Source organism: Ambystoma mexicanum, chromosome 1p, assembly GCF_040938575.1.
Source record: "Ambystoma mexicanum isolate Mex_15411 chromosome 1p, UKY_AmexF1_1, whole genome shotgun sequence".
Taxonomy (NCBI): Eukaryota; Metazoa; Chordata; class Amphibia; order Caudata; family Ambystomatidae; genus Ambystoma; species Ambystoma mexicanum.
The window spans coordinates 765,734,129-765,749,217 of record NC_090921.1 but is presented as its reverse complement, the minus strand read 5'-3'; the positions used below and the strand labels follow the sequence as shown (position 1 = coordinate 765,749,217).

Sequence of the window (15,089 nt, the reverse complement as noted above, 5' to 3'; positions counted from 1 at the left end):
ACGGGTTGGAGGCCTAACCAAAGTGAACCTTAACAAACAATAGCGATTTGTTGTGCGCCACCTTGATTGCGGGGAAAGGAATTCAGAGTTGAGGGTGACCGCATAATAAACCGCGACAAAACGGATAATGGTTTGGCATCCCATATAGAGCTGGCCCCACCTGCCCCCTATGCTCTCCCAGTAAAAACCAAATGCATTCACACCAGAATGACATGTTCACATTGGTACAAATGCATCGAGTCCCTATGAAATCCACCCGTTTTACCACCTGCTGAATGCACAATGATTTCATAGGAATCCATTATACAAGCCATCTGCCATGCATAAATGGCAGGCGAAATGCACACTACGAAGTGCAAAAAGAAAGTGTAAAGGCGATTTTGCCGGTTTTTCCGTCCGGAGTGCAAATGATGAACATTACACAGCGAGAACCTTTTTGCACGCAGTACAAACCAAAGTGTGCCCCTTCGTGCAATTTGCTAAATAATGTCAAAGGAACTCCAACGAGGATTAAAGTTCATTTTTTGGTGCTAGTAGATATGTTTATTCTGTGCTTCTTGTACATCGCAGACAAAGGGACTTCACTTAGACCTTCTTTTAAGCATCGCTTTACGATACTCACGCACAGAAAGCATTGCGTGTCTAAGACCCGCAGACGTGGGCGGTGACTGCGCCCTTCCGCATAATGTGAGTGCCAAAAAAACGTTCTACCTGCCTTTAGCACGTTCACCGGCAGGCGCCGTACAGCGAAAGACATTTTGTCCCACGGAAGGAGGAATAGAAGGGAAGACGACGCCTACATTAAAAAAAAGAAATGCATTAAAAAAAAAAACCTATATGGATGCCAACGGTTTTGCACGTCATTGTTGACTGAAAGGGGCAGGCTGTGTGGAAAGTATAAAAGCTGCAGCCGCAGGACCCAGAAACAACTCCACAGGACCTGGGCACCACTCCTGACTCTAGCCTGCTGCCTCTTCCCTGACTGCTGTCACTGGTAAGGACCCGTTCGTTGTCTTTCTGGTGGTTATGAGGGGGAGAGGGGCGTTGGCCTGAGGATGAGCAATCGTACGTAGCATTGGGGTCATGTTAGCTGTTCTTTCCGTAGCGTACATGGGACAGAACCAAGTGCCGAAAAGGAACGCAGTCTAGTGGTTGAGAATTTAGAATGATGCTGGCTTAATTAGTCATTTTAACTCTGAAAATGAAAAATGACCGCGTGGTACCATCACAAAAAAGATCTCCTCACCCTATCTCTCCCAGCTTTTAGTAACCAGACTCTAACCATAATGTTCTAAGAACAGCGCCTCCTACTGGAGATTCTTCCACAGCAATAAGGTCCTTGGAGCAATGCCGGGCAATATATATTAAAACAAATAACTCCTTTTACCAGTGCGAATATAGACTTAAAATCGTGTAAATGTTACCTTGAATTATTGCAAATTCCACACAGGGAAAAAACAACCGAATTAAAGTATTAAGCAACGGGGCAGCTTCTCCATTATGTGCCCAGTAAGAAACTGGTCAAGGCACAATGGGCTGATCTCAGCTTTGAACCTTCCAGTCAGTAGCTCTAACTCTACACCCAGACTTTGTGGGCTCTATGACTGCCGTTTGTGGTCGATATTTATAGTAAATGTTATGCAAAAAAAAACGGTCCATCAGAGAAGGGCTGCTACCGAGCGGAAGGCGTGCTGTTGGAATTTCATGGATTATCCCGCCCTCCCACGCAACGTTGATTGGCTGCCAATGCGCGCGCGCAGTTTCACTTAGTCTAGTGCAAAGTTTCAGTGCGTGGTGCGTCAGAAGCCTACCAGGAACCAAGTTAGAACGAGCCACTGTTGACTGACTCGCACCGCCGAACTTCATTACCACGATCCCTAAAATGCATCCAATAGCTAACGTTACTTAAAAATGTTCAACGCTATTCTATCGTAGTTGTATTTTGTTCATACCACTCAACCTTTCGAGTCCCAAAAGTGGGTGAACGCACAATTTCATTTTGGGTGGGTGAGAGTCCATTGAAGAGAAGGACAGAAAAGGCGCTTGGCGGGTGACTAAATTGATTACCTTGCCAGTGACAACTGTCAAAAGAGTGATGAGGTCTGCACATACAGGCCAACATATTTCAGCACCTCGAAGGGGGAGTATCTCCGAGAAATCTGTAGAATTGAATGCCCCCATTCGATTGCATTGGGGATAGAAATATTTTAAAAGGGAGACAATAAAAAAGGAACGGTGAAAAACCCGGAACAGGCCGGAACGGGCCGGAACGGTACAGTAATATATAAAATGGCAGCAAAACTCACATGAAAATGATGCAAACACACATGAAGAACGTTTTGAAATGGCAAAGGATGAACAATGTGCTGTCATTGGGCCTCATTACGACCCAGGCGGTAAGTTACCGCCTGGGCCGTGACTTTACCACCATGGCGTAAACTACGTTTACGCCATGGTGGTTGGCGGACTTACCGCCCCATTCCGAGGTCGGCGGGGCGGTAAGTCCCCAATCCCCATTTACCCTTCCCCATTCCCATTTTTGCCCCATAGGGCATAATGGGAGTGGGGAAGGCGTTAATTACGCCACCGTAAATTACGGTGGCGTAATTAACTCCATGGTCCCTTAGCACCATGGATTTTAACACCTGCTAAAAGCAGGTGTTAAAAGCGCCATGGCGCTAAGGGACCTCGTAGTTGGCGGTAAGGGGTCGGCGCAGCTAACGCTGGCGTTAACCCCTTACCGCCAGGGTCGTAATGAGGCCCATTAACCCATTACTGCCCAAAATCTATATTTTCACACGAAAAAAAACCCGGAACGGGCCGGAACGGTACCCTAACATATAAAACGGCAGCAAAAAGCACCTGAAAATGATGCAAATACACATGAAGAACATTTTGAAATGGCAAAGGATGAACAATGTGCTGTCATTAACCCATTACTGCCCAAAATCTACATTTTAACACGAAAAAGTACCCGGAACGGGCCGGAACGCTACCCTAATATATAAAACGGCAGCAAAAATCACCTGAAAATTATGCAAACACACATGAAGAACATTTTTAAATGAGAAAGGTGCACCAATATGTTGTCATTAACCCATTACTGCCCAAAATCTACATTTTATCACGAAAAAGTACCCGGAACGGGCCGGAACGGTACCCTAACATAAAAAAAGGCAGCAAAAATCACCTGAAAATTATGCAAACACACATGAAGAACATTTTGAAATGAGAAAGGTGCACCAATATGCTGTCATTAACCCATTACAGCCCAAAATCTACATTTTCACATGAAAAAGTACCCGGAACGGGCCGGAACGGTACCCTAATATATAAAACGGCAGCAAAACTCACCTGAAAATGATGCAAACACACATGAAGAACATGTTGAAATGAGAAAGGTGCACCAATATGCTGTCATTAACCCATTATTGCCCAAAATTTACATTTTATCACGAAAAAGTACCCGGAACGGGCCGGAACGGTACCCTAACATATAAAATGGCAGCAAAAATCACCTGAAAATTATGCAAACACACATGAAGTACATTTTGAAATGAGAAAGGTGCTCCAGTATGCTGTCATTAACCCATTACTGCCCAAAATCTACATTTTTACACGAAAAAGTACCCGGAACGGGCCGGAACGGTACCCTAACATATAAAAAGGCAGCAAAAATCACCTGAAAATTATGCAAACACACATGAAGAACATTTTGAAATGAGAAAGGTGCACCAATATGCTGTCATTAACCCATTACAGCCCAAAATCTACATTTGCACATGAAAAAGTACACGGAACGGGCCGGAACGGTACCCTAATATATAAAACGGCAGCAAAACTCACCTGAAAATGATGCAAACACACAAGAAGAACATTTTGAAATGGCAAAGGATGAACAATGTGCTGTCATTAACCCATTACTGCCCAAAATCTACATTTTAACACGAAAAAGTACCCGGAACGGGCCGGAACGCTACCTTAATATATAAAACGGCAGCAAAACTCACCTGAAAATGATGCAAACACACATGAAGAACATGTTGAAATGAGAAAGGTGCACCAATATGCTGTCATTAACCCATTATTGCCCAAAATTTACATTTTATCACGAAAAAGTACCCGGAACGGGCCGGAACGGTACCCTAACATATAAAATGGCAGCAAAAATCACCTGAAAATTATGCAAACACACATGAAGTACATTTTGAAATGAGAAAGGTGCTCCAATATGCTGTCATTAACCCATTACTGCCCAAAATCTACATTTTCACACGAAAAAGTACCCGGAACGGGCCAGAACGGTACCCTAACATATAAAAAGGCAGCAAAACTCACCTGAAAATGATGCAAACACACATGAAGAACATTTTGAAATGGCAAAGGATGAACAATGTGCTGTCATTAACCCATTACTGCCCAAAATCTACATTTTAACACGAAAAAGTACCCGGAACGGGCCGGAATGGTACCCTAACATATAAAACGGCAGCAAAACTCACCTAAAATGATGCAAACACACATGAAGAACATGTTGAAATGGGAAAGGTGCACCAATATGCTGTCATTAACCCATTATTGCCCAAAATTTACATTTTATCACGAAAAAGTACCCGGAACAGGCCGGACCGGTACCCTAACATATAAAATGGCAGCAAAAATTACCTGAAAATGATGCAAACACACACGAAGAACATGTTGAAATGAGAAAGGTGCACCAATATGCTGTCATTAACCCATTATTGCCCAAAATTTACCTTTTATCACGAAAAAGTACCCGGAACGGGCCGGAACGGTACCCTAACATATAAAATGGCAGCAAAAATCACCTGAAAATTATGCAAACACACATGAAGTACATTTTGAAATGAGAAAGGTGCACCAATATGCTGTCATTAACCCATTACTGCCCAAAATCTACATTTTCACACGAAAAAGTACTCGGAACGGGCCGGAACGGTACCCTAATATATAAAACGGCAGCAAAACTCACCTGAAAATGATGCAAACACACATGAAGAACATTTTGAAATGAGAAAGGTGCTCCAATATGCTGTCATTAACCCATTACTGCCCAAAATCTACATTTTCACACGAAAAAGTACCCGGAACGGGCCGGAACGGTACCCTAACATATAAAACGGCAGCAAAACTCACCTGAAAATGATGCAAACACACACGAAGAACATGTTGAAATGAGAAAGGTGCACCAATATGCTGTCATTAACCCATTATTGCCCAAAATGTACATTTTATCACGAAAAAGTACCCGGAACGGGCCGGAACGGTACCCTAACATATAAAATGGCAGCAAAAATCACCTGAAAATTATGCAAACACACATGAAGTACATTTTGAAATGAGAAAGGTGCTCCAATATGCTGTCATTTACCCATTACTGCCCAAAATCTACATTTTCACACGAAAAAGTACCCGGAACGGGCCGGAACGGTACCCTAACATATAAAAAGGCAGCAAAAATCACCTGAAAATTATGCAAACACACATGAAGAACATTTTGAAATGAGAAAGGTGCACCAATATGCTGTCATTAACCCATTACAGCCCAAAATCTACATTTTCACATGAAAAAGTACCCGGAATGGGCCGGAACGGTACCCTAATATATAAAACGGCAGCAAAACTCACCTGAAAATGATGCAAACACACATGAAGAACATGTTGAAATGAGAAATGTGCACCAATATGCTGTCATTAACCCATTATTGCCCAAAATTTACATTTTATCATGAAAAAGTACCCGGAACGGGCCGGAACGGTACCCTAACATATAAAATGGCAGCAAAAATCACCTGAAAATTATGCAAACACACATGAAGTACATTTTGAAATGAGAAAGGTGCTCCAATATGCTGTCATTAACCCATTACTGCCCAAAATCTACATTTTCACATGAAAAAGTACCCGGAACGGGCCGGAACGGTACCCTAACATATAAAAAGGCAGCAAAAATCACCTGAAAATTATGCAAACACACATGAAGAACATTTTGAAATGAGAAAGGTGCACCAATATGCTGTCATTAACCAATTACAGCCCAAAATCTACATTTTCACATGAAAAAGTACCCGGAACGGGCCGGAACGGTACCCTAATATATAAAACGGCAGCAAAACTCACCTGAAAATGATGCAAACACACATGAAGACCATTTTGAAATGGCAAAGGATGAACAATGTGCTGTCATTAACCCATTACTGCCCAAAATCTACATTTTAACACGAAAAAGTACCCAGAACGGGCCGGAACGCTACCCTAATATATAAAACGGCAGCAAAACTCACCTGAAAATGATGCAAACACACATGAAGAACATGTTGAAATGAGAAAGGTGCACCAATATGCTGTCATTAACCCATTATTGCCCAAAATTTACATTTTATCACGAAAAAGTACCCGGAGCGGGCCGGAACGGTACCCTAACATATAAAATGGCAGCAAAAATCACCTGAAAATTATGCAAACACACATGAAGTACATTTTGAAATGAGAAAGGTGCTCCAATATGCTGTCATTTACCCATTACTGCCCAAAATCTACATTTTCACACGAAAAAGTACCCGGAACGGGCCGGAACGGTACCCTAACATATAAAAAGGCAGCAAAAATCACCTGAAAATTATGCAAACACACATGAAGAACATTTTGAAATGAGAAAGGTGCACCAATATGCTGTCATTAACCCATTACAGCCCAAAATCTACATTTTCACATGAAAAAGTACCCGGAACGGGCCGGAACGGTACCCTAATATATAAAACGGCAGCAAAACTCACCTGAAAATGATGCAAACACACATGAAGAACATTTTGAAATGGCAAAGGATGAACAATGTGCTGTCATTAACCCATTACTGCCCAAAATCTACATTTTAACACGAAAAAGTACCCGGAACGGGCCGGAACGCTACCCTAATATATAAAACGGCAGCAAAACTCACCTGAAAATGATGCAAACACACATGAAGAACATGTTGAAATGAGAAAGGTGCACCAATATGCTGTCATTAACCCATTATTGCCCAAAATTGACATTTTATCATGAAAAAGTACCCGGAACGGGCCGGAACGGTACCCTAACATATAAAATGGCAGCAAAAATCACCTGAAAATTATGCAAACACACATGAAGTACATTTTGAAATGAGAAAGGTGCTCCAATATGCTGTCATTAACCCATTACTGCCCAAAATCTACATTTTCACATGAAAAAGTACCCGGAACGGGCCGAACGGTACCCTAACATATAAAAAGGCAGCAAAAATCACCTGAAAATTATGCAAACACACATGAAGAACATTTTGAAATGAGAAAGGTGCACCAATATGCTGTCATTAACCAATTACAGCCCAAAATCTACATTTTCACATGAAAAAGTACCCGGAACGGGCCGGAACGGTACCCTAATATATAAAACGGCAGCAAAACTCACCTGAAAATGATGCAAACACACATGAAGAACATTTTGAAATGGCAAAGGATGAACAATGTGCTGTCATTAACCCATTACTGCCCAAAATCTACATTTTAACACGAAAAAGTACCCGGAACGGGCCGGAACGCTACCCTAATATATAAAACAGCAGCAAAACTCACCTGAAAATGATGCAAACACACATGAAGAACATGTTGAAATGAGAAAGGTGCACCAATATGCTGTCATTAACCCATTATTGCCCAAAATTTACATTTTATCACGAAAAAGTACACGGAGCGGGCCGGAACGGTACCCTAACATATAAAATGGCAGCAAAAATCACCTGAAAATTATGCAAACACACATGAAGTACATTTTGAAATGAGAAAGGTGCTCCAATATGCTGTCATTAACCCATTACTGCCCAAAATCTACATTTTCACACGAAAAAGTACCCGGAACGGGCCGGAACGGTACCCTAACATATAAAAAGGCAGCAAAAATCACCTGAAAATTATGCAAACACACATGAAGAACATTTTGAAATGAGAAAGGTGCATCAATATGCTGTCATTACCCATTACAGCCCAAAATCTACATTTTCACATGAAAAAGTACCCGGAACGGGCCGGAACGGTACCCTAATATATAAAACGGCAGCAAAACTCACCTGAAAATGATGCAAACACACATGAAGAACATTTTGAAATGGCAAAGGATGAACAATGTGCTGTCATTAACCCATTACTGCCCAAAATCTACATTTTAACACGAAAAAGTACCCGGAACGGGCCGGAACGCTACCCTAATATATAAAACGGCAGCAAAACTCACCTGAAAATGATGCAAACACACATGAAGAACATTTTGAAATGAGAAAGGTGCTACAATATGCTGTCATTAACCCATTACTGCCCAAAATCTACATTTTCACACGAAAAAGTATCCGAAACGGGCCGGAACGGTACCCTAACATATAAAACGGCAGCAAAACTCACCTGAAAATGATGCAAACACACATGAAGAACATGTTGAAATGGGAAAGGTGCACCAATATGCTGTCATTAACCCATTATTGCCCAAAATTTACATTTTATCACGAAAAAGTACCCGGAACGGGCCGGAACGGTACCCTAACATATAAAATGGCAGCAAAAATCACCTGAAAATGATGCAAACACACATGAAGAACATGTTGAAATGAGAAAGGTGCACCAATATGCTGTCATTAACCCATTATTGCCCAAAATTTACATTTTATCACGAAAAAGTACCCATAACGGGCCGGAACGGTACCCTAACATATAAAATGGCAGCAAAAATCACCTGAAAATTATGCAAACACACATGAAGTACATTTTGAAATGAGAAAGGTGCACCAATATGCTGTCATTAACCCATTACTGCCCAAAATCTACATTTTCATACGAAAAAGTACCCGGAACGGGCCGGAACGGTACCCTAATATATAAAACGGCAGCAAAACTCACCTGAAAATGATGCAAACACACATGAAGAACATTTTAAAATGAGAAAGGTGCTCCAATATGCTGTCATTAACCCATTACTGCCCAAAATCTACATTTTCACACGAAAAAGTACCCGGAACGGGCCGGAACGGTACCCTAACATATAAAACGGCAGCAAAACTCACCTGAAAATGATGCAAACACACACGAAGAACATGTTGAATTGAGAAAGGTGCACCAATATGCTGTCATTAACCCATTATTGCCCAAAATTTACATTTTATCACGAAAAAGTACCCGGAACGGGCCGGAACGGTACCCTAACATATAAAATGGCAGCAAAAATCACCTGAAAATTATGCAAACACACATGAAGTACATTTTGAAATGAGAAAGGTGCTCCAATATGCTGTCATTAACCCATTACTGCCCAAAATCTACATTTTCACACGAAAAAGTACCCGGAACGGTACCCTAACATATAAAAAGGCAGCAAAAATCACCTGTAAATTATGCAAACACACATGAAGAACATTTTGAAATGAGAAAGGTGCACCAATATGCTGTCATTAACCCATTACAGCCCAAAATCTACATTTTCACATGAAAAAGTACCCGGAACGGGCCGGAACGGTACCCTAATATATAAAACGGCAGCAAAACTCACCTGAAAATGATGCAAACACACATGAAGAACATTTTGAAATGGCAAAGGATGAACAATGTGCTGTCATTAACCCATTACTGCCCAAAATCTACATTTTAACACGAAAAAGTACACGGAACGAGCCGGAACGCTACCCTAATATATAAAACGGCAGCAAAACTCACCTGAAAATGATGCAAACACACATGAAGAACATTTTGAAATGAGAAAGGTGCTCCAATATGCTGTCATTAACCCATTATTGCCCAAAATCTACATTTTCACACGAAAAAGTACCCGGAACGGGCCGGAACGGTACCCTAACATATAAAACGGCAGCAAAACTCACCTGAAAATGATGCAAACACACATGAAGAACATGTTGAAATGAGAAAGGTGCACCAATATGCTGTCATTAACCCATTATTGCCCAAAATTTACATTTTATCACGAAAAAGTACCCGGAACGGGCCGGAACGGTACCCTAACATATAAAATGGCAGCAAAAATCACCTGAAAATGATGCAAACACACATGAAGAACATGTTGAAATGAGAAAGGTGCACCAATATGCTGTCATTAACCCATTATTGCCCAAAATTTACATTTTATCACGAAAAAGTACCCGGAACGGGCCGGAACGGTACCCTAACATATAAAATGGCAGCAAAAATCACCTGAAAATTATGCAAACACACATGAAGTACATTTTGAAATGAGAAAGGTGCACCAATATGCTGTCATTAACCCATTACTGCCCAAAATCTACATTTTCACACGAAAAAGTACCCGGAACGGGCCGGAACGGTACCCTGATATATAAAACGGCAGCAAAACTCACCTGAAAATGATGCAAACACACATGAAGAACATTTTGAAATGAGAAAGGTGCTCCAATATGCTGTCATTAACCCATTACTGCCCAAAATCTACATTTTCACACGAAAAAGTACCTGGAACGGGCCGGAACGGTACCCTAACATATAAAACGGCAGCAAAACTCACCTGAAAATGATGCAAATACACATGAAGAACATGTTGAAATGAGAAAGGTGCACCAATATGCTGTCATTAACCCATTATTGCCCAAAATTTACATTTTATCACGAAAAAGTACCCGGAACGGGCCGGAACGGTACCCTAACATATAAAATGGCAGCAAAAATCACCTGAAAATTATGCAAACACACATGAAGTACATTTTGAAATGAGAAAGGTGCTCCAATATGCTGTCATTAACCCATTACTGCCCAAAATCTACATTTTCACACGAAAAAGTACCCGGAACGGGCCAGAACGGTACCCTAACATATAAAAAGGCAGCAAAACTCACCTGAAAATGATGCAAACACACATGAAGAACATTTTGAAATGGCAAAGGATGAACAATGTGCTGTCATTAACCCATTACTGCCCAAAATCTACATTTTAACACGAAAAAGTACCCGGAACGGGCCGGAATGGTACCCTAACATATAAAACGGCAGCAAAACTCACCTAAAATGATGCAAACACACATGAAGAACATGTTGAAATGGGAAAGGTGCACCAATATGCTGTCATTAACCCATTATTGCCCAAAATTTACATTTTATCACGAAAAAGTACCCGGAACGGGCCGGACCGGTACCCTAACATATAAAATGGCAGCAAAAATTACCTGAAAATGATGCAAACACACACGAAGAACATGTTGAAATGAGAAAGGTGCACCAATATGCTGTCATTAACCCATTATTGCCCAAAATTTACCTTTTATCACGAAAAAGTACCCGGAACGGGCCGGAACGGTACCCTAACATATAAAATGGCAGCAAAAATCACCTGAAAATTATGCAAACACACATGAAGTACATTTTGAAATGAGAAAGGTGCACCAATATGCTGTCATTAACCCATTACTGCCCAAAATCTACATTTTCACACGAAAAAGTACCCGGAACGGGCCGGAACGGTACCCTAATATATAAAACGGCAGCAAAACTCACCTGAAAATGATGCAAACACACATGAAGAACATTTTGAAATGAGAAAGGTGCTCCAATATGCTGTCATTAACCCATTACTGCCCAAAATCTACATTTTCACACGAAAAAGTACCCGGAACGGGCCGGAACGGTACCCTAACATATAAAACGGCAGCAAAACTCACCTGAAAATGATGCAAACACACACGAAGAACATGTTGAAATGAGAAAGGTGCACCAATATGCTGTCATTAACCCATTATTGCCCAAAATGTACATTTTATCACGAAAAAGTACCCGGAACGGGCCGGAACGGTACCCTAACATATAAAATGGCAGCAAAAATCACCTGAAAATTATGCAAACACACATGAAGTACATTTTGAAATGAGAAAGGTGCTCCAATATGCTGTCATTTACCCATTACTGCCCAAAATCTACATTTTCACACGAAAAAGTACCCGGAACGGGCCGGAACGGTACCCTAACATATAAAAAGGCAGCAAAAATCACCTGAAAATTATGCAAACACACATGAAGAACATTTTGAAATGAGAAAGGTGCACCAATATGCTGTCATTAACCCATTACAGCCCAAAATCTACATTTTCACATGAAAAAGTACCCGGAACGGGCCGGAACGGTACCCTAATATATAAAACGGCAGCAAAACTCACCTGAAAATGATGCAAACACACATGAAGAACATTTTGAAATGGCAAAGGATGAACAATGTGCTGTCATTAACCCATTACTGCCCAAAATCTACATTTTAACACGAAAAAGTACCCGGAACGGGCCGGAACGCTACCCTAATATATAAAACGGCAGCAAAACTCACCTGAAAATGATGCAAACACACATGAAGAACATGTTGAAATGAGAAACGTGCACCAATATGCTGTCATTAACCCATTATTGCCCAAAATTGACATTTTATCATGAAAAAGTACCCGGAACGGGCCGGAACGGTACCCTAACATATAAAATGGCAGCAAAAATCACCTGAAAATTATGCAAACACACATGAAGTACATTTTGAAATGAGAAAGGTGCTCCAATATGCTGTCATTAACCCATTACTGCCCAAAATCTACATTTTCACATGAAAAAGTACCCGGAACGGGCCGAACGGTACCCTAACATATAAAAAGGCAGCAAAAATCACCTGAAAATTATGCAAACACACATGAAGAACATTTTGAAATGAGAAAGGTGCACCAATATGCTGTCATTAACCAATTACAGCCCAAAATCTACATTTTCACATGAAAAAGTACCCGGAACGGGCCGGAACGGTACCCTAATATATAAAACGGCAGCAAAACTCACCTGAAAATGATGCAAACACACATGAAGAACATTTTGAAATGGCAAAGGATGAACAATGTGCTGTCATTAACCCATTACTGCCCAAAATCTACATTTTAACACGAAAAAGTACCCGGAACGGGCCGGAACGCTACCCTAATATATAAAACGGCAGCAAAACTCACCTGAAAATGATGCAAACACACATGAAGAACATGTTGAAATGAGAAAGGTGCACCAATATGCTGTCATTAACCCATTATTGCCCAAAATTTACATTTTATCACGAAAAAGTACCCGGAGCGGGCCGGAACGGTACCCTAACATATAAAATGGCAGCAAAAATCACCTGAAAATTATGCAAACACACATGAAGTACATTTTGAAATGAGAAAGGTGCTCCAATATGCTGTCATTAACCCATTACTGCCCAAAATCTACATTTTCACACGAAAAAGTACCCGGAACGGGCCGGAACGGTACCCTAACATATAAAAAGGCAGCAAAAATCACCTGAAAATTATGCAAACACACATGAAGAACATTTTGAAATGAGAAAGGTGCATCAATATGCTGTCATTACCCATTACAGCCCAAAATCTACATTTTCACATGAAAAAGTACCCGGAACGGGCCGGAACGGTACCCTAATATATAAAACGGCAGCAAAACTCACCTGAAAATGATGCAAACACACATGAAGAACATTTTGAAATGGCAAAGGATGAACAATGTGCTGTCATTAACCCATTACTGCCCAAAATCTACATTTTAACACGAAAAAGTACCCGGAACGGGCCGGAACGCTACCCTAATATATAAAACGGCAGCAAAACTCACCTGAAAATGATGCAAACACACATGAAGAACATTTTGAAATGAGAAAGGTGCTACAATATGCTGTCATTAACCCATTACTGCCCAAAATCTACATTTTCACACGAAAAAGTACCCGAAACGGGCCGGAACGGTACCCTAACATATAAAACGGCAGCAAAACTCACCTGAAAATGATGCAAACACACATGAAGAACATGTTGAAATGGGAAAGGTGCACCAATATGCTGTCATTAACCCATTATTGCCCAAAATTTACATTTTATCACGAAAAAGTACCCGGAACGGGCCGGAACGGTACCCTAACATATAAAATGGCAGCAAAAATCACCTGAAAATGATGCAAACACACATGAAGAACATGTTGAAATGAGAAAGGTGCACCAATATGCTGTCATTAACCCATTATTGCCCAAAATTTACATTTTATCACGAAAAAGTACCCATAACGGGCCGGAACGGTACCCTAACATATAAAATGGCAGCAAAAATCACCTGAAAATTATGCAAACACACATGAAGTACATTTTGAAATGAGAAAGGTGCACCAATATGCTGTCATTAACCCATTACTGCCCAAAATCTACATTTTCATACGAAAAAGTACCCGGAACGGGCCGGAACGGTACCCTAATATATAAAACGGCAGCAAAACTCACCTGAAAATGATGCAAACACACATGAAGAACATTTTAAAATGAGAAAGGTGCTCCAATATGCTGTCATTAACCCATTACTGCCCAAAATCTACATTTTCACACGAAAAAGTACCCGGAACGGGCCGGAACGGTACCCTAACATATAAAACGGCAGCAAAACTCACCTGAAAATGATGCAAACACACACGAAGAACATGTTGAATTGAGAAAGGTGCACCAATATGCTGTCATTAACCCATTATTGCCCAAAATTTACATTTTATCACGAAAAAGTACCCGGAACGGGCCGGAACGGTACCCTAACATATAAAATGGCAGCAAAAATCACCTGAAAATTATGCAAACACACATGAAGTACATTTTGAAATGAGAAAGGTGCTCCAATATGCTGTCATTAACCCATTACTGCCCAAAAACTACATTTTCACACGAAAAAGTACCCGGAACGGTACCCTAACATATAAAAAGGCAGCAAAAATCACCTGTAAATTATGCAAACACACATGAAGAACATTTTGAAATGAGAAAGGTGCACCAATATGCTGTCATTAACCCATTACAGCCCAAAATCTACATTTTCACATGAAAAAGTACCCGGAACGGGCCGGAACGGTACCCTAATATATAAAACGGCAGCAAAACTCACCTGAAAATGATGCAAACACACATGAAGAACATTTTGAAATGGCAAAGGATGAACAATGTGCTGTCATTAACCCATTACTGCCCAAAATCTACATTTTAACACGAAAAAGTACACGGA

The 15,089-nt window shown here is 40.9% G+C and overlaps 1 long non-coding RNA gene across 1 annotated transcript in view; it reads left to right on the top strand.

Moving 5' to 3' along the window:
* Window positions 1–739: 739 nt before the first annotated feature.
* The window catches only part of LOC138564610 (uncharacterized), a 122,869-nt gene continuing 108,519 nt past the window's right edge, over window positions 740–15,089 (top strand). Inside the window, exon 1 of the long non-coding RNA XR_011300602.1 lies at window positions 740–994. This is a non-coding gene — a long non-coding RNA (uncharacterized lncRNA). The remainder of the gene's footprint in view (window positions 995–15,089) is intronic.